The sequence below is a fragment of the Podarcis filfolensis genome (assembly GCF_964270895.1).
Source record: "Podarcis filfolensis genome assembly, chromosome: 8".
In the NCBI taxonomy this organism is placed as follows: domain Eukaryota; kingdom Metazoa; phylum Chordata; class Lepidosauria; order Squamata; family Lacertidae; genus Podarcis; species Podarcis filfolensis.
The window spans coordinates 8353492-8379257 of record NC_139611.1 but is presented as its reverse complement, the minus strand read 5'-3'; the positions used below and the strand labels follow the sequence as shown (position 1 = coordinate 8379257).

The following is a 25766-nucleotide window of genomic DNA, read 5'->3' as shown; positions in this document are numbered from 1 at the left end:
GGGACCGAGCAACGAGAGCTCACCCCGTCGCGGGGATTCGAACCGCCGACCTTCTGATCGGCAAGCCCTAGGCTCTGTGGTTTAACCCACAGCACCACCCGTGTTCTTCTTAAGGTTTTAGAGTTACTTATTTCCTTGGCTTGCAGGTTGCATATCTCCTTACCCTCCAACATTTCTCTCATGAAAATAGGGACGTCCTAAGGAAAAGAGGGATATTCCAGGATCAAATTGGAAACCCGAATGGCTTCTATAAATCCGGGACTGTCCCTGGAAAATAGGGACCCTTGGAGGGTCTACTTGGAGTAATTTGCAGTAACCACCTCCATATTCCAGTTGACCAACAGATACATTTCAAAAGAATTATTACCAGGGTTTAAAACACCCTGATGTTGGGAAAGATGGAGGGCACAAGGAGAAGGGGACGACCGAGGACAAGATGGTTGGACAGTGTTCTCGAAGCTACCAGCATGAGTTTGACCAAACTGTGGGAGGCAGTGCAAGACAGGAGTGCCTGGCGTGCTCTGGTCCAGGGGGTCATGAAGAGTCAGACACGACTAAACGACTAAACAACAACAAAACATGTTCAGAAGCTCACATTTTCTAGGGCATCTTTGCCACATTCCCCTTAGGCTTTCTACTCCACTGGATTTTATCTGGTCCATTAATTTCAATGGGTCTACTCTGAGCAGGACTAACCTTGGGTAAGTCCAAGTGCATGCAACTTAATCAAAAAGTTATCCAGGAAATTATTTAATCTGGAATTTATAATTGACAATGTATATGATTTGATTTGATTTAATAATTGGAAGATGCTTATTGGAAAATGAATAAAAATTATTCACAATTTTTAAAAAGTTATCCTTTCCACTCCTTAATCTTGACTCCATTTCCCTCTTCTTTGTCTGTTGTTTCCTCTGTGCTGAATCACAGACTGTAATCTCATCGGGGCAGGGACCCACCCTCTACACTTTGTGCAGCCGCAGGCAAGTTAAGGGTGCTGTGTGAAGAAATGGTGACAAGGCTAGGCCTACTAGCTTGGATATTTTAAAGGTTTCATAAAATTTATATACACTGGATCGTAAGGAGAGGGGAAAACCCTCAAAGCCGTTTCCAAAAAAGAACAAAACAAGAACATTATCAATAAAACCAATTAAAGCAGCTGTTGAAATAATGCAGTGATGATTGCAATTAACGATCAGTGAAAAACAGATTAAAACACATGTCAACATTCTATGTATCTGGGCAGGCTTGTCTGAGTAAGCAGGAGCTAAAACGAGTACTGTGAAGGTGCCTGCCTGGTAGCTCAGTTGGTTAGAGCATGCTGCTGATAACGCCATGGTTGAAGGTTCGAACCCCCTATGGGACAGCCACATATTCCTGCATTGCAGGGGGTTGGACTAGATGATCCTCAGGGTCACTTCCAACTCTATAATTCTACGTTATCAATAGGCAGGGAGTTCCAAAGTGCAGGTGCTACCACCATAAAAGATCAGTTTCTTGTCAACACAGAACAAGTCTTACATAGCACCTATAATAGAACCTGTTAAGTTGTGGGTGAACATATCAGATGACACAGCGATTCTTCAAACAGTTCTTGTTTATTCACAGGCCAGAACAGAACTGAACTGAAGGGTTCAGCCAACCTGCTTATATAGAGCTCAAATACAAAGCAACAGTAACCACTTTCTGTAACTATCCAATCACTGAATGTCACTTTCAATTCCTTATTTGCATATGCGGACCTGAGTGAAAACTATCTACAGTATCCCCCTGCTGGTGAGAACTTCAGTACGTAACAGAACCAGTTCCGTAAATCAAAGCGGTCAAGTGGGCATTCATGGGGTAAGGGGATAACCTCCCATCTCTGAGATTTGCGGTGGAGGTGGAGGTGGGAGCACTTACACCAAGCCAAAAGGATTTCCCACTAGCTTGCATTAGGAAGTATTATACCAGACCAGAACATTGGTCCACGGAGCACAGTGACGTAGCCCAAAGGATTTCCCAACCCTCTGGACTCAAGCTCTTTTTCACTGGACATACCAGGAACCTTACGCTAACACAAAAAAAGGCGCTCTGCTCTCTGTGTGTTTTCAGTACCTCGGGTTACATACACTTCAGGTTACAGACTCTGCTAACCCAGAAATATTACCTCGGTTCAGAACTTTGCTTTGCAGGATGAGAACAGAAATTGTGCTCCGGCGGCTCCATTAGCTAAAGTGGTGCTTCAGGTTAAGAACAGTTTCAGGTTAAGAGCGGACCTCCGGAACAAATTAAGTACTTAACCCGAGGTACCACTGTATTGTAAAATCTATATTTACACATCTTCACTTTTCTTTTACATACCGACCATATCTATGATGCATGTTTTTGGTGGTGGTGGTTTTCCCCCCAAAAGATGTACAGTGGTACCTCGGGTTACAGACGCTTCAGGTTACAGACTCCGCTAACCCAGAAATAGTACCTCAGGTTCAGAATTTTGCTTCAGGATGAGAACAGAAATTGTGCGGCGGCGGTGCAGCGGCAGTGAGAGGCCCCATTAGCTAAAGTGGTACCTCAAGTTAAGAACAGTTTCAGCTTAAGAACGGACCTCCAGAAAGAATTAAGTTCTTAACCTGAGGTACCACTGTATATCCATACATACAACCTGAGCAGAGTACAGAGGGACTCACAGCCTTAAGGCCTCAACGGAACTTCCTTCCCCATTAGAATCGTAGAGTTGGAAGGGACACCCAGCGTCATCTAGTCCAACCCCATGCGATGCAGGAATGTCAGCTAAAGCATCCATGGCAGACGGCCATCCAACCTCTGTTTTTAAAAACCTCCAAGGAAGGAGAATCCACAACCTCCTGAGGGGGACTGTTCCACTGTCAAACAGCTCTGACTGTCAGAAGGTTTTTCTGCATGTTTAGCTGGAATCTCCTTTCCTTTAACTTGAAGCCACTGATTCGAGTCCTACCTGCCAGAGCAGGAGAAAACAAGCTTGCTCCTTCTTCCATGTGACAGCCCTTAAGATATCAGGGTTCCAGGGAAGCCTAAATTCACATCCCTTGAGTCCATCACAGAGCAAGACATGTCTCTGCCTCCTCAGCTTCCAGCTTGATACGGAAGGGGGGGGCATGTCTTCTTCACCTTCTTCTTCGCTACAATATATCAATTTATTTCCAATTGTCAATGTCAAAAGGGACTAAAATCTATAAAATTCATAGAAAATCAACGTGCCAATTTGCTCAATTTCTCTAGGACTCCATCACACCTCCCCTGTCCTCCATAATCCCTCAAGCAAGGTGTCAAGACCCTAATCCTGTCAAATCACTCTGCCAAGCCTTTCCTCCAGGAAATGCCAGTACATGGACCATTGTCTTCTCATCAGGGTGTGCTTATCTGCGCATATCTCCAGCTCTGCATATTCCCCCCTCCCTCCTCCATATGTTAATCCTGTGTAACCCAACCTCCTCTTAATGTATTCATGATGTAATCTGTGTAACCCAACCTCTCTTTAATGTATTCATGATGCAACTGGGATGTATTTTGCACTGTATTCTGGGACATGGAGGGAAGTTTCAAAAGTTTATGTCACCCCTTTCTCGCTGTTCAATCTCGCCTTGAACCTGTTGCGCAATAAACGTGGATCTTCTGCAGCTTGCTCCTGTCTCCGGCTGAGCTCATTTTTCCTCCGCAGGGGCCCACGGACTTAGTCCGATGAGCTGGTTGGCTGAGCAGCCTCGCACCCATATTTTTACCGTAACAAGCTCCAGCCAAAAACTCAAGCACACAAATCTCACATACAAAGCCCTCTTACCATCGTGCCTGTTGTTCTCCATCTCAAGATCCAGGCAGGTGAGTTTGAAAAAGACCCACCCATTTATCTTAATAATAATAATAATAATTAATAATTTATTATTTATACCCCGCCCATCTGGCTGGGCTTCCCCAAACACTCTGGGCGGCTTTCAACAAAATATTAAAATACAGTAATGCATCGAACATTAAAAGCTTCCCTAAACAGGATTGCCTTCAGATGTCTTCTAAAAGTCTGGTAGTTGTTGTTCTCTTTGACATCTGCTGGGAGGGCGTTCCACAGGACGGGTGCCACTACCGAGAAGGCCCTCTGCCTGGTTCCCTGTAACTTGGCTTCTCACAGTGAGGGAACCACCAGAAGGCCATGGCAACAGAGCAACCTCTTTGGTAAGTAGCAGTATTTACCTGGTCGGCCAAAGCCAGATTGGACTGGTTCTGCCGTCTCTAGATTTTTAACATCACTGGATGCTGGCTTAGAAGGGACCAGGACATCATCCAGAGTGACCCCGCAAACCTATAATGGTTTTGTCATGGGTTGAACAGGTGTTGTGTACAGGGGTTGCAGAAGCAAGCCACAAGACCGGCACAGCAGAACCCTGAAATCTAAAAACTTAAGGGATCTGTGAGAACATAATCAAGCTTGATTAATTGGGGGAGTGAACAGCTTCTACTGTGAAAGAGGGCGGTGCACACTTCAAAGCTCAACCAAACCTGCCTTCCTTCCCTGCCAGGTGAGGATAGTTTTAACTACCTTGCAAAGTAGCTTTTGGGAAAAGCCCAGTTCACTTTGTGACATTCTCGCCCATCAAACAACTTTTGTACTTTCCACCACGGAATAGCAGAAACACCATTAATACCCTCTCCATCAAACAGCAGCAGGAGACATCCCTGCACATGGATCATTAAAAGAAAAAGCTGCCAAGATTTCGCCAAGTATCTCATTTCAGGCATGTGAAAAACACGATCAAAGAGGAAATGCTGTTTTCCTTTTGTTTTCTCCATTTCTCAAATCCCCAGAGTGCGGGGGGGGGGGGGGAGGCTCCGGTTTGCTTCCTGCATCTTCAGAGAACAGATGTAAACGAGGAAGGAAGGCAGCATCTCTGAGTGATGCCAGCTCTGTGGGGAACAGCCCTACATCTTGCTTCAGCCTTTTTGACCAGCGTCAAGGACTTGGGCTCCAAACTCTTCCATAAGGCAGCAATGGCTGCAGGTTGATGTAAACAAGAAATGGGGCAGAGAGAGCCTGTGAGAGGGACCAAGTGATGGTGGCTAATAGCCAAAGCAGAAGCCAAAGCCATGTTAAAATGGCTTATGGATAATAGTCACATAAATGTATGGCTGGACCATAAAGAAGGCTGATCGCCGAAGAACTGATGCTTTTGAATTGTGGTGCTGGAGGAGACTCTTGAGAGTCCCATGGACTGCAAGAAGATCAAACCGATCCATTCTGAAGGAAATCAGCCCTGAGCGCTCACTGAAAGGACAGATCCTGAAGCTGAGGCTCCAATACTTTGGCCACCTCATGAGAAGAGAAGACTCCCTGGAAAAGAACCAGGTGTTGGGAAAGATGGAGAGCACAAGGAGAAGGGGATGACAGAGGACGAGATGGTTGGACAGTGTTCTGGAAGCTACCAGCATGAGTTTGACCAAACTGCGGGAGGCAGTGGAAGACAGGAGTGCCTGGCGTGCTCTGGTCCGTGGGGTCACGAAGAGTCGGACACGACTAAATGACTAAACAACAACAAAATAGCTGGAAGAGACCCCGAGGGTCATCTAGTCCAACCCCCTGCGATCCAGGAATTGCAACTAAGGAATCCAAGGCACATGGCCCTCCAAACTTTCTTTAGACACCTCCAGTGAAGGAGAGTCCATCACCTTTTGAAGGAGTCTGTTCCATTGTCAGATATCTCTTATTTTTCAGAAACGTCTTCCTAATGTCTAGTCAGATCCTCCTTTCTTGTAATCTTAATCCATTGGTTTGGCTCCTAGCCTCCAGAGAAGGAGAAAACAAGCTTACTCCATCCTCCACGTGACGGCCCTTGAGATATTTGGAGATTGTAACCTCCTCTCAGTCCCCTCTTTTCCAGACTATGCATAACCAGCTCCCTCAACTGTTTCTCATAAGACTTGCTTTCCAGACCCTTTATCATCTCACTCGTCTGCACACCTTCCACCCTTCTTAAATTGCGGTCCCCAGAACTGGACACAGGACCCCTGGTGTGGTCTGACCAAGGCAGAAGAGAGAAGCCTGTACCTTGGTTCTCAAATGGAGTCCATTCCAGAAGTTCTTTCGATGCCCATAACGGTTCGAAAACTTAGGCGCGGCTTCCGATTGGCTGCAGGAGCTTCCTGCACTCAATCGGAAGGCGCAGAAGCCGTGTCGGACGTTCGGCTTCCAAAAAATGTTCGCAAACCAGAACAGTTGCTTCTGTGTTTGCAGAGTTCGGGAGCCAAAACGTTCGAGTCGCAAGGCATTCCAGAACCAAGGTACGACTGGATATTGATGATGTTGGTGGTGGTGATTTAACTACCCTCCGCTGAGAGACCCAACTGCTTAAGACTCCAAGAGGGAGCTTAACCTGGTTCGGAAAATGCCAACACCAGCAGCATTCCCACAAGACAAAAGAAGAGGGGCAGCTTCCACAGCAGTTAACTCTGGGGAGGGTCTACTGCTTAGGATGTCTGCCTCACATGCAGAAGCCCCCATGTTCCAGCCCTGGCATCTCCAGCCTAAATGGCTGAACTGGGAAAGCCTTCACTCTGTTCACACTGACATGCCACACGTCTGATGAAGTGGAGGCAGTGTGGTGTAGTGGTTAGAGGGTCTGCCTAGGGCCTGGAGAGACCAGGGTTCGAATCCCCACTCGGCCATGAAGCTCACTGGGGGGTGACCAGCCACTGCCTCTCAGCCCGACCCACCTCACAGGGTTGTTGTGGGGACTAAATGAGGAGGGGGAGGACCATGCAAGTCATCTTGAGCTCCTTGGATGAAAAGGTGGGATGGAAATGCAATAAACAGATATCATAAGGTTGCCAACCTGGTGCCCTCCAGATGTTTTGAACTACAACGCCCATCAGTGCTAGCCAGTACAGGCAGATGGAAGCCTGCAAAGAACATAGGAAGAGCCTGCTGGATCAAGCCAATGGCCCAGCCAATCCGGCATCTTCTCATATTGACCAACCAGATGCCCCAAAGGGAAACAAGAACAAGAGCCCCCTCTACTGGCATTCAGAAGCATTGCTGCCTCTGACCATAGAGGCAGAACATCAGATAAAGGTAAAGGGACCCCTGACCATTAGGTCCAGTTGTGGCCGACTCTGGGGTTGCGGTGCTCATCTCGCTTTATTGGCCGAGGGAGCCGGCGTACAGCTTCCAGGTCATGTGGCCAGCATGATGAAGCCGCTTCTGGCAAACCAGAGCAGTGCACTTTGACGTGCTTTCGAACTGCTAGGTTAGCAGGAGCAGGGACTGAGCACAGGAGCTCACCCCGTCACGGGGATTTGAACAGCTTCTGGGTCATGTGGCCAGCATGACTAAGCTGCTTCTGGCAAACCAGAGCAGGACACGGAAACGCCGTTTACCTTCCCGCCGGAGCGATACCTATTGATCTACTTGCACTTTGATGTGCTTTTGAACTGCTAGGTTGGCAGGAGCAGGGACTGAGCACAGGAGCTCACCCCGTCACGGGGATTTGAACCACCGACCTTTTGATCGGCAAGCCCTAGGCTCTGTGGTTTAACCCACAGCGCCACCCACGTCCCGAACATCAGAGCCAGGAGCTATAAGGCTACATGAGCTTGAAATGGGGGTCGCTTTTCCATTTTGCCTTACCGAGAGCTGAGCAGCACCCACACCCTGGCACACCCTGAAGCAGCCTGGTCCCGTAGGAAAACCTGGAACTTGGGCAGGGGTGAAAAGGAGAGGCGCAAGGGGTGCTTCAGGTGCAGTTCCCGGGCACAGCATTTCCAGAGTGGGAGCAACCCGGCGACCGGCTTCTTTCCATCCCTTTCCCAGCTCTGCAATGCAGCTTTCTTAAATATTGAACAGGCTGGCTGATGCAACTCCGGCGGGTAAAGCCAAGACTGAGGGACCGCTTGGCTTTCTTTTCTCCCCCACGTTGAGGAAGCCTGAACGCAATCAATCTTCATTCAGGAAAAGAAGGGGGAAGGACCAAAGAGGACGTGGCGAGAGGAGAAGAAAAGCAAGGGGGAGAGATCCGCAGAGCCTCTCCCTTTGCATGTGCCAAGAAGGTGCACCGAGGGGCAGGGAAGGCGGACGGCTTTCTTCGGGGCCCATTTCCCCGCAAGGAGATGGGCATAGGGCTGGGCGACCCTCCAGATGCTGGTGGACTCTCAGGGATGCTGGCTGTTGAGAACTTCTGGTACACAAGGTTATTATGTAATAGGTTGATGAGAAAATATGCAAGCTGTGGAGCAGGTAGGCACCCAGATGAGCAGCGCTGGGCTTTTAAAGCAACTTCAGCTCCGCACAAAGCGATCTGCCAGGCTGGCTCCTTGCCACCCACATGCAAAAACACAGAGGCATCTGCATTGCAGGGGGCTGGACTAGATGACCCTTGGAGTAGCTTTCAATTCTACAGTTCTATTATTCTTCAAGGTGGCACTGTGGTCTAAATCACTGAGCCGAGGGCTTGCAGATCAGAAGGCCGCAGTTCGAATCCCTGCGACGGGGTGAACTCCCGTTGTTTGGTCCCTGCTCCTGCAAACCTAGCAGTTCAAAAGCACGTCGAAGTGCAAGTAGATAAATAGGTACCACTCTGGCGGGAAGGTAAACGGCGTTTCCATGCGCTGCTCTGGTTTCGCCAGAAGCGGCTTAGTCATGCTGGCCACATGACCCAGAAGCTGTACGCCGGCTCCCTCGGCCAGTAAAGCGAGATGAGCACCGCAACTCCAGAGTCGTCCACGAATGAGCGGTGAGGGGTACCTTTACCTCTATTATTCTTCACTGGCTATGTTCAAAAGAGCTGAACGCCTTAACTGCAGCCTCCTGAACCCATCTGGGAGAGGGCTTGCAGGAGCCCCCAGCCCCCAGTGAATCCCCTCTCCCCACTGTCAGCTATTAACGCTGGACAGGTAATGTCCACACCTGTTAGGACCCTATGGGCATAGCAGAATGAATTCAGTTCAGCAGATAGACGGTCTTCGGGGGAGACATGGTTGCAGGCAAACCCCATGGTCCAAATCTCCCAAGAGCGGGGCAATATTTTCAGCCTGAGGACGACATTTCCTTGTGGGGTAAAAAGGTAAAGGTAAAGGTGTCTTGCACTATAGTCCAGTCAAAGGCGGCTGTAGGGTTGCTGCACTCATCTCACTTTCAGGCCGAGGGAGCCGGTGTTGTCCACAGGCAACTTTCTGGGTCATGTGGCCAGCATGACTAAACCGCTTCTGGTGCAATGGAAAACCGTGACGGAAACCAGAGCGCATGGAAACACCATTTCATTGGCACCCAGTACGTTTCCGAGCACAATTCAAAGTGTTGGTGCTGACCTTTCAAGCCCTAAACGACCTCGGTCCTGTATACCTGAAGGAGCGTCTCTACCCCCATCATTCTGCCCGGACACTGAGGTCCAGCGCCGAGGGCCTTCTGGCGGTTCCCTCGCTGCGAGAAGAGAGGTTACAGGGAACCAGGCAGAGGGCCTTCTCGGTAGTGGCGCCCGCCCTGTGGAATGCCCTCCCATCAGATGTCAAAGAGATAAACAACTATTTTACTTTTAAAAGACAACTGAAGGCGGCCCTGTTTAGGGAAGTTTTTAATGTCTGATGCTGTATTGTTTTTAATATTCAGTTGGAAGCCGCCCAGAGTGGCTGGGGAGACCCAGCCAGGTGGGCAGGGTATAATTAATTAATTAATTAATTAATTACCTTCCCGCCACAGTGGTGCCTATTCATCAACTTGCACTGGATTGCTTTTGAACTGCTAGGTTGGCAGAAGCTGGGTCAGAGCAACAGGAGCTCACCCCATCAAGTGGATTCGAACTGCCGACTTTCTGACCAGCAAGCCCAAGGCGCGCCCTGCCCCACCCAGAGCACAAATGACCCCGCTCCCCAGCCCACTGTACACACACACACACACACACACACGCCCCGGGCACCAGCAACGGATGCTACGCCACCGCTCAAAGACTGCAGAAGAAAAATGAGCATCAGCTGCTCTTCCTCCAGTATGAGCTAGGCATGCAGGCATCAAACCCAAGCCCTCTGCCTGCTTTGCTATCAATCTCTGCCCAGCATTTTCCCAGGAGCTGGGAATAACCTGCAGATTTTGCCAGTGCCAACACTCCTCTCAAACGGGTGGGGGAAGGCCCTCTTCCATAAACAGCCCCCCCCTTCCTCCTCCTCCTCCTCCTCACACCCTAATTCTTAGTCACCATCTATTCCAGGCACAGGAGGTATCTCAAATTGGCTCTCAAAGATGCCCCACAGCTCCCAATTAGCAATTTAATAAGCCGTTGTCTGGTGCATCCATCTAAGCAAAAAATGTATTTCAGAGAGCACAGAGGTTTCGAGGCCTATCAGCACACGGCATCTCGCTTTTAATGATGCTCCAGCTCCTCTATCAGAGCTGCGCATCCCAATTAAAACCATGCTCAACAAAGACCCCCTTGGCAGCGAGGGCAGCGGCGCAGGGCGGCATTTGCTAAGAACACAACGCCAAAATGGAAACAGCCGTCAATAAAAGCAGATCAACAGCACGGCAGGACCTGGGGTGCAATTGTCTTCTCCCATATTCTCAACTGGGCGTTGGCTTGCCGTGATTGCTCAGTACCCAAAGAAGGCACTCTGCACATGCTCCTTTCGACTGCTCCACACCGTTCTGCCTAAGCGTCTGCCCTTGCAAAGCCGCTGCTGTAGAGGTGAGCAGAAATAGATAAGAATGCCCAAAGAGCTTGCTTGCCAATGGCCCACCTCGTCCAATCTTATCTTTGTCAACCTGGTAACCTCCAGATGTTTTGAACTACAACTCCCATCAGCCCTAACCAGCACAGGCTGGTGGGCACCTGTGACCTGGCAAAGAACATCAGAAGAGACAATGACCCATCCAGTCCAAATTCTGTTCTCACAGTGGCCAACCAGAAGAAGAAGAAGAGTTTGGATTTGATATCCCGCTTTATCACTACCCGAAGGAGTCTCAAAGTGGCTAACAATCTCCTTTCCCTTCTTCCCCCACAACAAACACTCTGTGAGATGAGTGGGGCTGAGAGACTTCAGAGAAGTGTGACTGGCCCAAGGTCACCCAGCAGCTGCATGTGGAGGAGCGGAGACGCGAACCTGGTTCCCCAGATTATGAGTCCACCACTCTTAACCACTACACCACACTGGCTCGTGGGAAGCTTGTGGGAAACTCGAAAGCAAGACCCAAGCACTCTCCCTTCCAGTGGATTACAGGAACTGGTTTTCAGAAGCACTCCTGCCTCTGAAGAAGAAGGCAGAGCAGAGCCATCCTGGCTAGCAGCCATCAATAGCTTGGACTACTGCAATGTGCTCTACGTGGGGCTCCCTTTGAAGGTGACCCAGAAACTACAACTAAGCCAGAATGCGGCAACTAGACTGGTGACTGGGAGCAGCCGCCAAGACCACATAACACTGCTCCTGAAAGACCTTCATTGGCTGCCAGTATGTTTCTGAGCACAAGTCAAAGTGTTGGTGCTGACCTTTAAAGCCCTAAACGGCCTTGGCCCAGTAGACCTGAAGGAGCGTCTCCACCTCCATCGTTCAGCCTGGACACTGAGGTCCAGCGCCAAGGGCCTTCTGGCTGTTCCCTCACTGCAAGAAGTGAGATTACAGGGAAACAGGCAGAGGGCCTTCTCGGTAGCGGCACCCGCCTTGTGGAATGCCCTCCCACCAGATGTCAGGGAAATAAGCAACTATCTGACTTTTAGAAGACATCTGAAGGCACCCCTGTTTAGGGAAGTTTTTAATGTTTGATTTTTTTTACCGTGTTTTTAATATTCTATTGGGAGCTTCCCAGAGGGGCTGGGGAAACCCAGCCAGATGGGCAGGGTATAAATAAAATTATAATTGTTGTTGTTGTTGTTACTGCATGAAGAAAGACTTCATTTTATCTTCCAACATTCAGCTTTACTGCATGCCCACAAATTCAAATGCTATGAGAGAGAAAACCATTTCCACCACAATCAACTGGCCCTCTGGAAGACACTAGGCATGCATTTAAAGCACGTCCCACGCGCATTTAAAGCACATGACTACCCCCAAAGAATCCTGGGAACTGTAGTTTGCTATGGGTGCTGGGAATTGTAGCTCCGTAAGCTACAGCTTCCAGCTTCCAGTGGAATTTATGGTGCGGATCTGCCCATAGGTAAATGTTTCAGAGGGAAAGGAATTATGTTGCCCAACTTAGAGGCAAGCTCAATGTGTCAGGATAAAGTACGAGCCCCAGGCCCTGTTTTGTGCCCCTGTTGCTCTCTTCCTGGAAACACAGAACATGGCAGGCCTGGAGTTGCAAGCCAGTGGTGGTGTGGTGTTTAGAGTGTCCGACTAAGGCCCGGGAGATCAGGGTTCGAATCCCCACTCAGCCATGAAACTCCCTGCAATTAATGCTCGCGACTGCTTTGCACTGGTGTTTGCTTTAGGGAAAGAGGTTGCTTTGCTAACCATTTCATGGCATCGCTTGAGTTTGATTTCCTGAGTGCTGCCGCGAGCAGGTGTCTTCTTGTTCCAGCGCAGCGCAAAGAGCTGGAAGGGACTTAAAGGGTCATCCAGTCCAACCCCCTGCAATGAATGAATCGCAGCTAAAGAACCCCTGTGTTCCTCTTCTGAATGCAATGCAACCTGGGAGAAGGAGGGGCTGGAATGTGGGGTTAAACCCCTCCCTTCTGCACCATGAAGTCAACAGCAACCAAAGGACTGGCATCACCTCCAGTCTGTTCCCAAGGTCCACGGATGTGTTCATGGAGTCCTCCTAAATGTGGCCCTCAAGGCCTCGTTCTCTGGCCCCTGGGTCCCTCCCTGGGCCACGACCCTTCCGCAAATCACACCCCCTTCCCTGCCCCTGTCACGGGCTGCCCTCAAGTGTTTGTGCCTGGCTGGAAGGTGTCCCTGAACTGCTGTTTTGCCTCTCTCTTGCCTAGATGGAAGACACGAGAAATCCCGGGGGAAGCTTAGTGCACAAAGGGAAGAGTTGTACCTGATGCTCCACCGGGTCTTGCGTCTGGCCCCACCGACTGCAGGCGTTTGTCATTATTTTGCATTTACGTATTTATATCCTTGGATCCCAAACAACTTGGTACTCGTACGTTTTGGCTCCCGAACACTGCAAACCCGGAAGTGACTCTTCCAGTTTGTGAACGTTCTTTTGGAAGCCGAACGTCCGACAGGGCTTCCGCGGCTTCCAATTGGCTGCAGGAACTTCCTGCAGCCAATCGGAAGCCACACTTTGGTTTCCAAACGTTTTGGAAGTCACAGGGACTTCTGGAATGGATTCCATTCAACTTCCAAGGTACGACTGTACATTTAGAACCAGCAGTTAAAGTGCAGTTTGCCCTGACAGCAGCCCAGCCGTCCGCGCCGTCTGCTTCTCAGTTTCCAAAGGCCTGTTGGAGCACAAAAGGTCTCAGCCTTAGGCAGATGGATAACAAGGAGGGAGCCGGTCTGCCCTCTCCTGGGAGCGAATCCCAGAGTTTGGGAGCAGCCACAGAGAAGGCTCTCTCGCATGTCACCACCAGCCATGCCTCTGATGTTGATGGGACAGAAGGAAGGTGCTCACCCGAGGATCTTAGCACCCAGGCAGGTTTGTAGAGTCATGCCTTGGGTTACAGACGCTTCAGGTTGTGTGTTTTCGGGTTACAGACATGCCAAAACCCGGAAGTACCAGAATGGGTTGCTTCTGGGTTTTGGCGCTCGTGCATGCGCAGAAATGCTAAATCGCACTTTGCGCATGTGCAGAAGTGCCAAATCGCAACCCGCTCGTGCACAGACGTGGCACTGCTGGTTGCAGATGCTGCGCGTTGCGAACGTGCCTCCCGCACGGATCACGTTCGCAACCCATGCGTCCACTGTATAAGGAGATGCCTGGGCCCCAGCCTGGCCAGCGTCCCTGGGAAAGTGCCCCATCAGGTAATGTGGTCCTTCGTCCGAAAGAGGCTCCCTGCCCTAGAGCCTGCGGGAGTGGGGTCCTTTCCCTCTTTCCTGGGAGCCAACCACACCCTGGGCAAACCCCAGTTACACTGCAACAGCAGATCCCAAGAAGCTGAGGCACTTCACGGGATTCCTGAACGGCTGCCCAGCCTCCCTTCTGCTGCGGCAGAAGGCGTCTCGGAGCTGCGCTCTGCTCACAGAAGGGAGAGGCAAAATTAAACGAAAACAGCGCAGGAGCTTTTCAATGAAACACAGCCTTCTTTCCTCCTCCTCCTCCTCCCCCCCCCCACCTCAAAGCTCATTCACAACTCACGTTCCATTCTTGAGAACGAGGAATCCAGTGTGTTCCCGTTCCAGTCCGTCGTTGCCGAGAGAGCGTAAGGGAGCCGCCTCTGCTGCAATGTGAATTTCCTCCTGCTTGGTGCAGACATCTGCAGGGTGGCGAGCAAATTCGCCAGGCGTGCCCACCCCCAGGAAGAAAGAAAAAAAAACCCTGCGATTGGCAACGGCTGCAGAGGAGAAGCAAAGCACAGCTCCCCGGCAGGTAGATCGCAAGTCACTCAAGAAAAGAAGCTCCAACTCCTACCCCAGCCATCATTGCAGGCACTGGGAACATTGGGCATCACAGCCTTTTCCTGCAACCCCCTGCATACAGAAGAGGTCTATCAATGGCTACTACTAGCCTCTGCCTTCCACAGTTGGATGCAACAGTGCTTCCAAGTTGCTTGAAGCCACAGGAAGGGAGAAGGCTCGTGTTCAAATCTTGCTTGCCAGTTTCCCACAGGCATCTAGGTGGCCACTAGGATGCTGGACTAAATGGGCCACTGGCTGACCCAGCAGGCTCTTCTTATGTTCTCCCTTATGCCTGGAATCGGGACGCGGGTGGCGCTGTGGGTTAAACCACTGAGCCTAGGGCTTGCTGATCAGAAGGTCGGCGGTTCGAATCCCCGCAACGGGGTGAGCTCCCGTTGCTCAGTCCCTGCTCCTGCCCACCTAGCAGTTTGAAAGCACGTCAAAGTGCAAGTAGATAAATAGGTACCACTCCGGCGGGAAGGTAAACGGCGTTTCCTGTAACCTGAAGCGTCTGTAACCTGAAGAGTCTGTAACCTGAAGCGTCTCTAACCCGAGGTACCACTGTATTGAATTAGCAGCACCAAAATGGCAAGTTTGGACAGGGTGGCCAGCCTGGCCAGTCAAAGCTGCTCCTACCGTGTGGCCGCTGTCACATGCTGGCAGCTTCTAGCAGCCACAGGGGAGAGCTGAGTGCGAGGTGGGGACCAGAGATGGACAAAGTACCCCAGAAGGAGCATTACATGTCCCCTAGCAGAAGGTGAAAAAGCTAAAGGACCCCTGGGTGGTTAAGTCCAGTCAAAGGCGACTATGGGGTTGCAGCGCTCATCTCGCTTTCAGGCCGAGGGAGCCGGCGTTTGTCCACAGACAGTTTTCCAGGTCATGTGGCCAGCAGGACTCAACCGCTTCTGGCGCAACGGGAAACCGTGACGGAAACCAGAGCGCACGGAAACGCCGTTTGCCTTCCCACTGCAGTGGTACCTGCTTTTCTACTTTCACTGGTGTGCTTTCGAAATGCTAGGTTGGCAGGAGCTGGGACACAGCAATGGAAGATCCCTCCATCTTGGGGATTCAAACCACCAACTTTCTGATCGGCAAGCCCAAGAGGCTCAGTGGTTTAGACCACAGCGCCACCCACGTCCCTCGGCCTCCAGCAGAGATACTACCCCATCCTTAGTACCCCATACGCCCCCTCTACAAGCACCAATCATTACCAAACTTCAGTCTACTAAAATCTTCCTAGCAGCCCCTTATGAATGGGATTCCCTCTGCAGACCACCTCAGAGGGCAACCCCTCACAGTTCAGGTGACCTCGTCTCTAGTGACCCTGCAGAAGAGCAGAAGGAGGGAGACAAGCAAGCTCTCTCCAGGAGGCCTTGTTCTGTAGGCTTTCTGCTGCCTTTCTCTGGACCTGAACCCCCTGCTTTTCTCTCTCTCCCCGTCCCTACCACCCAAATTTGGGGCTTTCTGACACTTTACACTAGGGGTAGGCAAACTAAGGCCCAGGGGCCGGATCCGGCCCAATCGCCTTCTCAGTCCAGCCCAAGGGCGATCCAGGAATCAGGGTGTTTTTACATGAGTAGAATGTGTCTTTTTACTTAAAATGCATCTCTGGGTGATTTGTGGGGCCTGCCTGGTGTTTTTACATGAGTAGAATGTGTGCTTTTATTTAAAATCCATCTCTGGGTTATTTGTGGGGCATAGGAATTCGTTCATTATTATTTTTTTCCAAAATATAGTCTGGCCCCCCACAAGGTCTGAGGGACAGTGGACCGGCCCCCCGCTTAAAAAGTTTGCTGACCCCTGCTTTAAGCTATGCTGGAAGAAGAAGGCACCCACTCACCCCAGCGCAGAGGAAATTAAGCCTGAGAGATGCAGGACATTGACATTATTGGCGAGGCAACCTCTTTCCCTAAAGCAAACATCATCACAGAGGAGCCGTGAGCATTAATTACAGGGGAAACAGAGCAGCTCTCAAAGTACCTGTGTACACAGGTAGATAGGAAGGTAAACAAACAGATGTGGAAAGGAAGAGGTAGATCTAGAACAGGAGGGAGGGGGCCACTTTATCCAGGATAGCTAGATTCTTTTGCAATGGGGGGGTCTCAGAATGTGCACCACGACAGCAGCACTGCAGCATTTCGGGGAATGCCATCCTGACAATCTCGTCTAAGCTCTCCAGCGCACGGTTCCTGGAAAATGTGTCTCTGTGGACCTTGAGTCCTGCAGCGTGTTTTGTTTTTGTTTTTTTAAATACTTTTTATTCATTTTCCAAACAGATTTTATACAATCAACAAATTATTTTGCACTCATTCTTCATTTTTTGACTTCCCTCAGTTTCTCTGTCAATCTTTCGTAAAATTTCTATTTATTGACGCATTTCTAAACATGATATTGCCTTTCCCAACTCCTTTTCCTCTTACTCTCTTTTTTGCAATATTTCTTACTATCTCACAGAGTCTCTTCACCTGCAGCGTGTTTTGGGCACCCACTGCACTGAGAAAGCTGTGGGTGCAGGGCAGCCAGCAGTGGGGGGGGGTGGACTCACTAGGGTTCAGCCTTAAGGTTTTCAAAATGTCCTAAGGCGGGAGGAGAAAGGAAGCAAAGTTTGCAGTTTTAAAATAGCGCTTTGCCCACCCTTCTCAGGCCCCCCAGCTGGGGAAACAATTAAAAATCATTTTTTTAAAAGTGAGAGCTGGACCATAAAGAAGGCTGATCGCCAAAGAATTGATGCTTTTGAATTATGGTGCTGGAGGAGACTCTTGAGAGTCCGGTGGACTGCAAGAAGATCAAACCGATCCATTCTGAAGGAAATCAGCCCTGAGTGCTCACTGGAAGGACAGATCCTGAAGCTGAGGCTCCAATACTTTGGCCACCTCATGAGAAGAGAAGACTCCCTGGAAAAGACCCTGATGTTGGGAACGATTGAAGGCACAAGGAGAAGGGGATGACAGAGGACGAGATGGTTGGACAGTGTTCTCGAAGCTACAAACATGAGTTTGACCAAACTGCGGGAGGCAGTGGAAGACAGGAGTGCCTGGCGTGCTCTGGTCCAGGGGGTCACAAAGAGTCGGACACAACTAAACGACTAAACGACAACAAATACATCCAAATGGCAAGCAGTACAGTAAGCATAAAAATCCATCACAGATGATGAGGCCATCACACACACCTTCCCAAAGCCAGAATGAAGACCTTATAAATCAGCTCCTCCTGCCCCCCCCACACACACCAAAAAGAGAGAAAACATTATAAACAGCACTCAAGCAGGCAGAGACAAAGACAGAGATAGTGATGTTATAAGAATTTAAGGTCTCAAATATATAAATTAAACGTTCATAAATTTACAAGGCAAACACATACCTAAGTATGTAAACCACTTGTCTGAAATAGTACAGGAGAACCACCCTGAAACCATTCTGAGTCTCCCAATTTTGCCATTTCGGCATAGTCCCTCATCTTCATCAGCCATTCTTCTCACAGAAATAAGGTGGGTCGTGAAAATGGACACCTCAGGTGTCAAGAGCCAGGGTGAAGAGATGTGTCTTCATCAACCTCTGAAAGCTGTGCATTGAAAGCACCAGGCGCACCTCTGTGGGGAGCGAGTTTCTAAGCTCAGGGCCCACCACAGGTTTCCAAGCGGGAGTTGATCACGGTGAGGGTTTGTCAAACGTGCTATCCTCCTAGCACGTTTCTCCCTTTCGTCCTGGGGGGTTCAAGCATCTCCAACTGGAGCCCTCACAGGCCAGTGTTACCCACTTGTCAGGGTTTATACGACATTTTCTTTAGATTTGCCTTGAGAGAGTCTTTAAACCTCTTTAGCTGACCACCAGCATTACGCTTTCCATTTTTAAGTTCGGAATAGGGTAGTTGCTTTGGAAGACGATAATCAGGCATCCAAACAACATGACCAGTCCAACGAAGTTGAATAGTTTTGATGGCACATATATACAGTGGTATGGGACACGGGTGGCGCTGTGGGTTAAACCACAGAGCCTAGGACTTGCCGATCAGAAGGTTGGTGGTTCGAATCCCCATGACAGGGTGCGCTCCCGTCGTTCGGTCCCAGCGCCTGCCAACCTAGCAGTTCAAAAGCACATCAAAGTGCAAGTAGATCAATAGGTACCGCTCCGGCGGGAAGGTAAACGGCGTTGCCGTGTCCTGCTCTGGTTTGCCAGAAGCAGCTTAGTCATGCTTGCCACATGACCCGGAAACTGTATGCCGGCTCCCTCGGCCAATAAAGCGAGATGAGCGCTGCAACCCCAGAGTCTGCCACAACTGGACCTAATGGTCAGGGGTCCCTTTACCCTTTATACGGTGGTACCTCTGATTACGTACTTAATTCGTTCCAGAGGTCTGTTCTTAACCTGAAACTGTTCTTAATCTGAGGTACCACTTTAGCTAATGGGGCCTCCCACTGTCGCCATGCCACTGCCATGCAATTTCTGTTCTCATCCTGAAGCAAAGTTCTTAATCCGAGATACTATTTCTGGGTTAGCAAAGTCTGTAACCTGAAACATATGTAATCCGTGGTTCCACTGTACAATCCCAGCATAGGATGTAGGGGCTCACAGCAAGAACACCCCAACAGATCTTGCTTCTCCAATTGTGGCATGGAGCAAACAGGACTCTGCTGTCTCCAGCCCATTCCCAACTCTGCTTTCGCTCACACAACATTTGGCTATTGTGCTGCTACCTAGGAGCTAGAAAAACTCCTTTGGTTATGCTAGTCATGGTGGCCAAAGCCATTATCAAAGAGGTTGGTTCAACAAGCTTGTTCTCTTTTGTTATAACACCCCTCCCCATTTTGTTGTTGTTGTTTAGTCGTTTAGTCGTGTCCGACTCTTCGTGACTCCATGGACCAGAGCACGCCAGGCACTTCTGTCTTCCACTGCCTCCCGCAGTTTGGTCAGACTCATGTTTGTAGCTTCGAAGACACTATCCAACCATCTCGTCCTCTGTCGTCCCCTTCTCCTTGTGCCCTCCATCTTTCCCAACATCAGGGTCTTTTCCAGGGAGTCTTCTCTTCTCATGAGGTGGCCAAAGTATTGGAGCCTCAGCTTCACGATCTGTCCTTCCAGTGAGCACTCAGGGCTGATTTCCTTCAGAATGGATCGGTTTGATCTTCTTGCAGTCCATGGGACTCTCAAGAGTCTCCTCCAGCACCATAATTCAAAAGCATCAATTCTTCGGCGATCAGCCTTCTTTATGGTCCAGCTCTCACTTCCATACATCACTACTGGGAAAACCATAGCTTTTACTATACGGACCTTTGTTGGCAAGGTGATGTCTCTACTTTTTAATGTCTCTACCCCTCCCCATACAGGATCCCAAAAATGGGAAGGGACTTGAGGCATCTTCCAGGCCGACTTCCCCCAAACCCACAGCCTCTGGATTTTTTTTAGAAAGGGGAGGCTGTTACATCAAGAATGTCTTACATAGAGACATGCCAGGCGCACGCATAATCTCTCTCCAGCATTTATATTTATGCCACAGAACGCAAACAAAGTCCTTGGCATTAGCAATTGAACCAAATTATTTATCTGTTATCCTCTTAATAGCAGGTGCAGATTGTTCCTCTCCTCACTGGAGAATTATGTCCTTATTTTGTTATGATGATTAAACCAGGGAAAAAATCCCATTGTAGGGGAAATTCATCACAGAAGAGCCCCCCCTTTTTTTTTCTCAGACGGCACGACAGCAGCAGAGTTCAGAAAGAGACAAAATAAACATTCTGCTGCTCCATATGCTTTGGATTTCTGAAAATGGCAAAGCGAAGCAAGGAGAAAATTCATGCCTGGGGTACAACTAAAGGAATACTACCTGTGCAAGCAGAACGGCCATAGCTCAGTGGCAGAGCTCCTGCTTGGGTGAAGAAGGTCCCAAGTTCCAGTGTTGGTGGGGTTGGGAGAGACTCCCTGCCGGAAGCCCTGGAGACCCACTGCTGCCTGTCAAGTGTAGACAGAAGGAGCTAGACCAGTGTTCCCAAACTTGGATCTCCAGCTGTTTTTGGACTACAACTCCCATCATCCCTAGCTAGCAATTCCCATTGTAGGGCCATAAGAAACACCCCCTCAAAGGCCTTTCTGAGAAAGGAGAGGTCCATCAGGAGAACACGGCTGGCACTGATGGAACAGGCTCAAATGTTTCTTATTGAAGGTCGTAAAGAGATAAGCAAACTCAGCAATGCACATGGCCGTGGTGTTGTTGGGGGGGGGGGCATGGCAGGAAGGAGGGAGGCCAAGACCTTGCATGGTAATAGGAACTTACTATAACTTTTGATTTCCCAGAAATCAGGTGGTTTACAAGAAATCAGGTGGTATTGTACTCTGCAAATGTATAAAAAGCTGGCTCGCTCAGAATTCGGGGGGCAGACATCGGGCAAACGCTTGTCTGTACCTTTTTTGCCATGACAAAATAAACGATTCTGTCGGCCATTTGGTGCCAAAGAAGGACAGAACTTTTTTTTATGTATGCTACAACGGCAGCAAGAGTACTTATAGCAAAGCAGTGGAAGACTCAAGATTTACCCACTCTGGAAGAATGGCAGATGAAGTTGATTGACTGTATGGGACTGGCAGAAATGACCGGCAGAATCCGCGACCAGGGAGAAAAGTCAGCAGAAGAAGATTGGAAGAAATTTAAGGAATATCTACAGAAATACTATAAAATTAATGAACTTTGAAAAGATGTTGGATTGAACTTTGGTGGTCTCTAGCTGTTATGATAAAGATAATGGGGATTATAATTGTTTTTGTTATGAAATTTTAAAAAGTTGAGTGGAAAATAAGGTGATATTCTAAAAGGAATGTTAAGAGATTAGGATTTGCTGAATTAACAAATTGAACTAGAGAACAAGAAGGGGAGGTATGAGGAAGTCAAAGAAACATGTGATTGAAAGACTGTTATTGAAACTGAATTGTTTTTAATATTTTTCTTTTTCTTTTTCTTTTTGTGTTTATATAAAATTGGAAAATTTAATAAATATTCATTAAAAAAAAAAGACAAAATAAACGATTCTGTTACTGCTGTCATTTTGACTCTTTGAAGCAACTCCCTGATTGCTCCGAGGATCCCAGGAGAAAACAAAACAAAACAAAGGCAGGCTCCTTCACCATCATCAGAGGTTCTGCTCCCTAGTAGAGCAGTCTTTGCCAACCTGCTGCCCTTCTGATTTTGTTGACCTACAACTTCCATCAGCCCCAGGATGACAGGGCAATGCCGGTTGGGGCTTATGGGTCTCCAGCAGAGAAGGGTCTTCTTCCCCCTGGTGCCTTGATCCATGTGCGAAGTGGGTTCATGGGACCTTCCACGTGTGCAGTGGGTTCTTGGCCTTAGAGGTAGGCTCCTTTTTTTGATCCACTCACACGTCAGGAAGTCCTGGGTGTTCATAGAGGAATGGGGCAAAACATGCCCCCTGAATTTCAGCGGATCCAGTGTGTGGGGCAGGGGGAACCCCCCAACCCTCCACTCATTCCCAAACTGCAGCCTCTGCAATTTGTCCCTCCATGTTCATCATCATTCCATAGCATGGCTGGTGAGGACACAAGACAGAGCCTTCTCTGTGGCTGCTCCCATTCTGTGGAATTCCCTCCTAAGGCTGGCTCCATCTTTGCTACCCTTCTGCTGGCAGGCTGGGAGCCTCCTTCTTCAGACAGGCCTTTGAGGGTCAGAAAATGCTAAGCAGTGGACCACAGTCAAGGTTCAAACACTTTTCCCCCCGGAAGCTGCCCAGTAGATCATGGGAACCGCTGAATTTTTACTTATTCATTTATCTTGCTTGTTCTAAATGCGTTCCGATGCATTTTCACTATTGTTTTTAACTTTTTTTGCTTTGCATTTTACAACGATGCTTTTAAATGTTGGAAGCAGCCTCGAATCCCATCTAGGGACAAAGGTGGGATATAAATCTATTAAATAAATCACGTTCTCCTCCTTCCTCTCCCCGTTCCCTACAAGCCCTTAACAAGGGTAGAGGAGACCCATGAAAGATACCCAGTTCTTATATTAATATTACCTCTTCTGCTATTGCTACTATGATTAGCCGCAATGCAATGCGGTTCTTTGCACAGAAAAGCAAGCGAGAGGTCTCTGCCCAGAGGAGCTTAAAAGCTAAATCTCAATTAAGGAGGAGGAGACTTGAGGGGAAGGGAAACTGAGCCAATGTCACAGAAAAGACCTCTTATATGCACTTATATGTCCCTTAGCTCTCAAGGCCTCCAGGCCTTTGGTATTTTTTGAGAGGGATGAATGCGCATAGTCCAAACATTTAGGCGGATTAAAGTGCTCTGACACCTTAGCAGGCAGTGGCGTAGCGTGGGTTGTCAGCACCCGGGGCAATGCAAGTAATTTGCGCCCCCTAACCCGTGGATTTGCGCCCCCTAACCCGTGGATTTGCACCCCCTAACCCGTGGATTTGCGCCCCCTAACCCGTGGATTTGCGCCCCCTAACCCTAACCCCCAGATGTTGCGCCCGGTGCGGCCGGCCCCCCCCCCTGCATCCCCCACGCTACGCCACTGTTAGCAGGGGAAAAAATCATGTTTAAAAGCGGGGGGTGGGGTTGCTTTCTGCATTTGGAACGGGATGGGGAAACGAACAGGAAAGTTTGGGGTGAATGCATGATGAACACCCCGTACGCAAATCAGGATGAAGTCTCATTGTCGTAACAGCCCTGCAAACATATCCAAACAAACGCTGGAGAATCTAAGCATGGAGTGAGCTTTGCGCAAGCAAATCAGGGTGAATTCTGAATAAACAGGTCATCGGCAGGGGTTCTTCATTTCAGCAGGGAAGAGGGCAGATCATCTCAGGAATTAAGCAGGACAAATGTCCCTTTACTGTTCCCCACGCTCTTCCTGGTGTGATTTTTGCTTAGTAAAAACTCCCTGGAACTTGTCACTTCACAGCTGCTGCCCGTGTGTTGGGCAGGGTGTTTAAATGGGATTCTTTAATGGTGCATTTTAATTATGGTGTATTTCAATAGTGTTGTGCAAGCGGTTTCTGTATTTTGTAAACTACTTAGATGCCTATTTTGGCATTACGCAGTAGTGCTTTTTTTCTTTAAAAAAATGTTTAGGGGTACTCTCATTTTGACACAAGAAAACCACCATTTTATAGTTCAAAATGGGCGAAATCAATACAGTAAATGGACAAAAGTACAAAGATTCACAATAGGTTTAGGGGTATGCGTACCCTGGCGTACCCCCAGAAAAAGCACTTATATTGTTATTATTATAATAAAAATATTTTATTATTTTAAAAATATTGTTATTATTATAAAAAGCAGTATATTGTTATTATTGTTATTGTTATTAGCTAGATCAGGGGGCCATAAGCTTCTTTAGATCCTTCCAGAAAGCTCACAAAAACCAGGCATGGAAGCAACAGCCCTCCCTCCCTTGTTTTGTCTCCAGCACTTTGGATTCGGTGGTTGTGGTTGTTGTTTAGTTGTGTCTGACGCTTCGTGACCCCCTGGACCAGAGCATGCCAGGCCCTCCTGTCTTCCACTGCCTCCCGCAGTTTGGTCCAACTCATGCTGGTAGCTTCGAGAACACTGTCCCACCATCTCGTCCTCTGTTGTCCCCTTCTCCTTGCGCCCTCCATCTTTCCCAACATCAGGGTCTTTTCCAGGGAGTCTTCTCTTCTCATGAGGTGGCCAAAGTATTGGAGCCTCAGCTTCACGATCTGTCCTTCCAGTGAGCACTCAGGGCTGATTTCCTGAAGAATGGATACGTTTGATCTTCTTGCAGTCCATGGGACTCTCAAGAGTCTCCTCCAGCACCATAATTCAAAAGCATCAGTTCTTCAGCGATCAGCCTTCTTTATGGTCCAGCTCTCACTTCCATACATCACTACTGTAAGTTACCAGTTTAAACAGGGACATTGAAAGCTGCCTTCGACTGCGTTCATTTAGGTCAGTGTCGTCTGCACTGGCCAGCAACAGCTCTCCGGACTCTTGAACGGGAGTCAGGAATTGAGGATCAGGCCTTCTGCATGCAGATCATACGCTCTGCCAGTAGCTGTAGCCCTTCCTTCCCCAGTGTTGTGGTCCCAGTCCGAAATGCAGGAAGCTCAGTCGCAAACGGTGGCAGACCCTCCAAGCACCCCTATTTTCCAGGGACAGCCCCAGATTTACAGAAGCCATCCCAGTTTCCGATTTGATCCCAGAATGTCCCACTTTGACTTAAAGGTAAAGGGGCCCCTGACCATTAGGTCCAGTCGTGGCCAACTTGGGTTGCAGCGCTCATCTCGCTTTATTGGCCGAGGGAGCCGGCGTACAGTTTCCGGGTCATGTGGCCAGCATGACTAACCCGCTTCTGGTGAACCAGAGCAGTGCACGGAAACGCCGTTTACCTTCCCACCGGAGTGGTACCTATTTATCTACTTGCACTTTGATGTGCTTTCGAACTGCTAGGTTGGCAGGAGCAGGGACCGAGCAACGGGAGCTCACCCCGTTGCAGGGATTCGAACTGCCAACCTTCTGACCGGCAAGTCCTTGGCTCTGTGGTTTAACCCACAGTGCCACTTAGGATGTCCCTATTTTCATCAGAGAAATGTTGGAGGGTATGGAACTATGTGACACCCACACACCCCAGCCAAGGAGATAAGTACAGTAACTAGACAACCTTTAGAAGACATCTGAAGGCTGCCCTGTATGGGGAAGTTTTTTTTTAATGTTTTGTTATGTTTTTATATATGTTTGAACACTGCCCAAAGTGGCTAGGGCAACCCAGTCAGAAGGGTTGGGTATTATAATTATAATAATGATGATGATGATGATGATGATGATGATGATGATGATGACATCCCTATATTCATCAGAGACATGCTGGTGGGTATGCAGTGGTGAAACCAGAAAAACATTTGGAGGGGGGCACAGTAGGGATAAGTATGTAGGCAAGTTGTGTTCCCCATGTGAATATAGGTCTCTGAAGTGTCCATTAATGACAGATGTCCATCAATGGAGGGGAGGGGAGGCGAGGGGGGGTGAGCTCCTTTGGGGGGACACCTTGCCCCCTCCTCTAGTGCCACCCATGGCCACAAATCTCTAGTCATGTAGCCTGGCCCACAGTCCATCTTGTAGACTCAGAGAGAAGGCAACATTCGAACCCAAGACTTCCCGGTCTAGCGCAGGGCCCCTCATTCCAGGCCTGAGCCTCGTCTCTTAATAACAGCACAGTCCTAGAGTTATATAAACCCTCGTGATACGCTGCGCTTTCCGAAACACAGCAGTGACCTGGCGGGGGGGAGGGGGGTCTGGAGGAAACCCAAAAGCTGCCAC

The 25766-nt window shown here is 49.1% G+C and overlaps 1 protein-coding gene across 6 annotated transcripts in view; it reads right to left on the bottom strand.

Moving 5' to 3' along the window:
• The window catches only part of RPH3A (rabphilin 3A), a 123537-nt gene that overhangs the window by 82221 nt on the left and 15550 nt on the right, over nucleotides 1-25766 (bottom strand). For 2 of the 6 annotated variants that reach the window (XM_083629423.1, XM_083629419.1), the window contains exon 1: nucleotides 14228-14329. The exons of 3 other annotated variants lie outside the window; for them this stretch is intronic. The gene's annotated coding sequence lies outside the window, so the exon portion shown is untranslated. Of the gene's footprint in view, nucleotides 1-14227; nucleotides 14330-25766 lie in introns of those variants that run through there. One more of the 6 variants, XM_083629422.1, reaches the window with a different exon arrangement.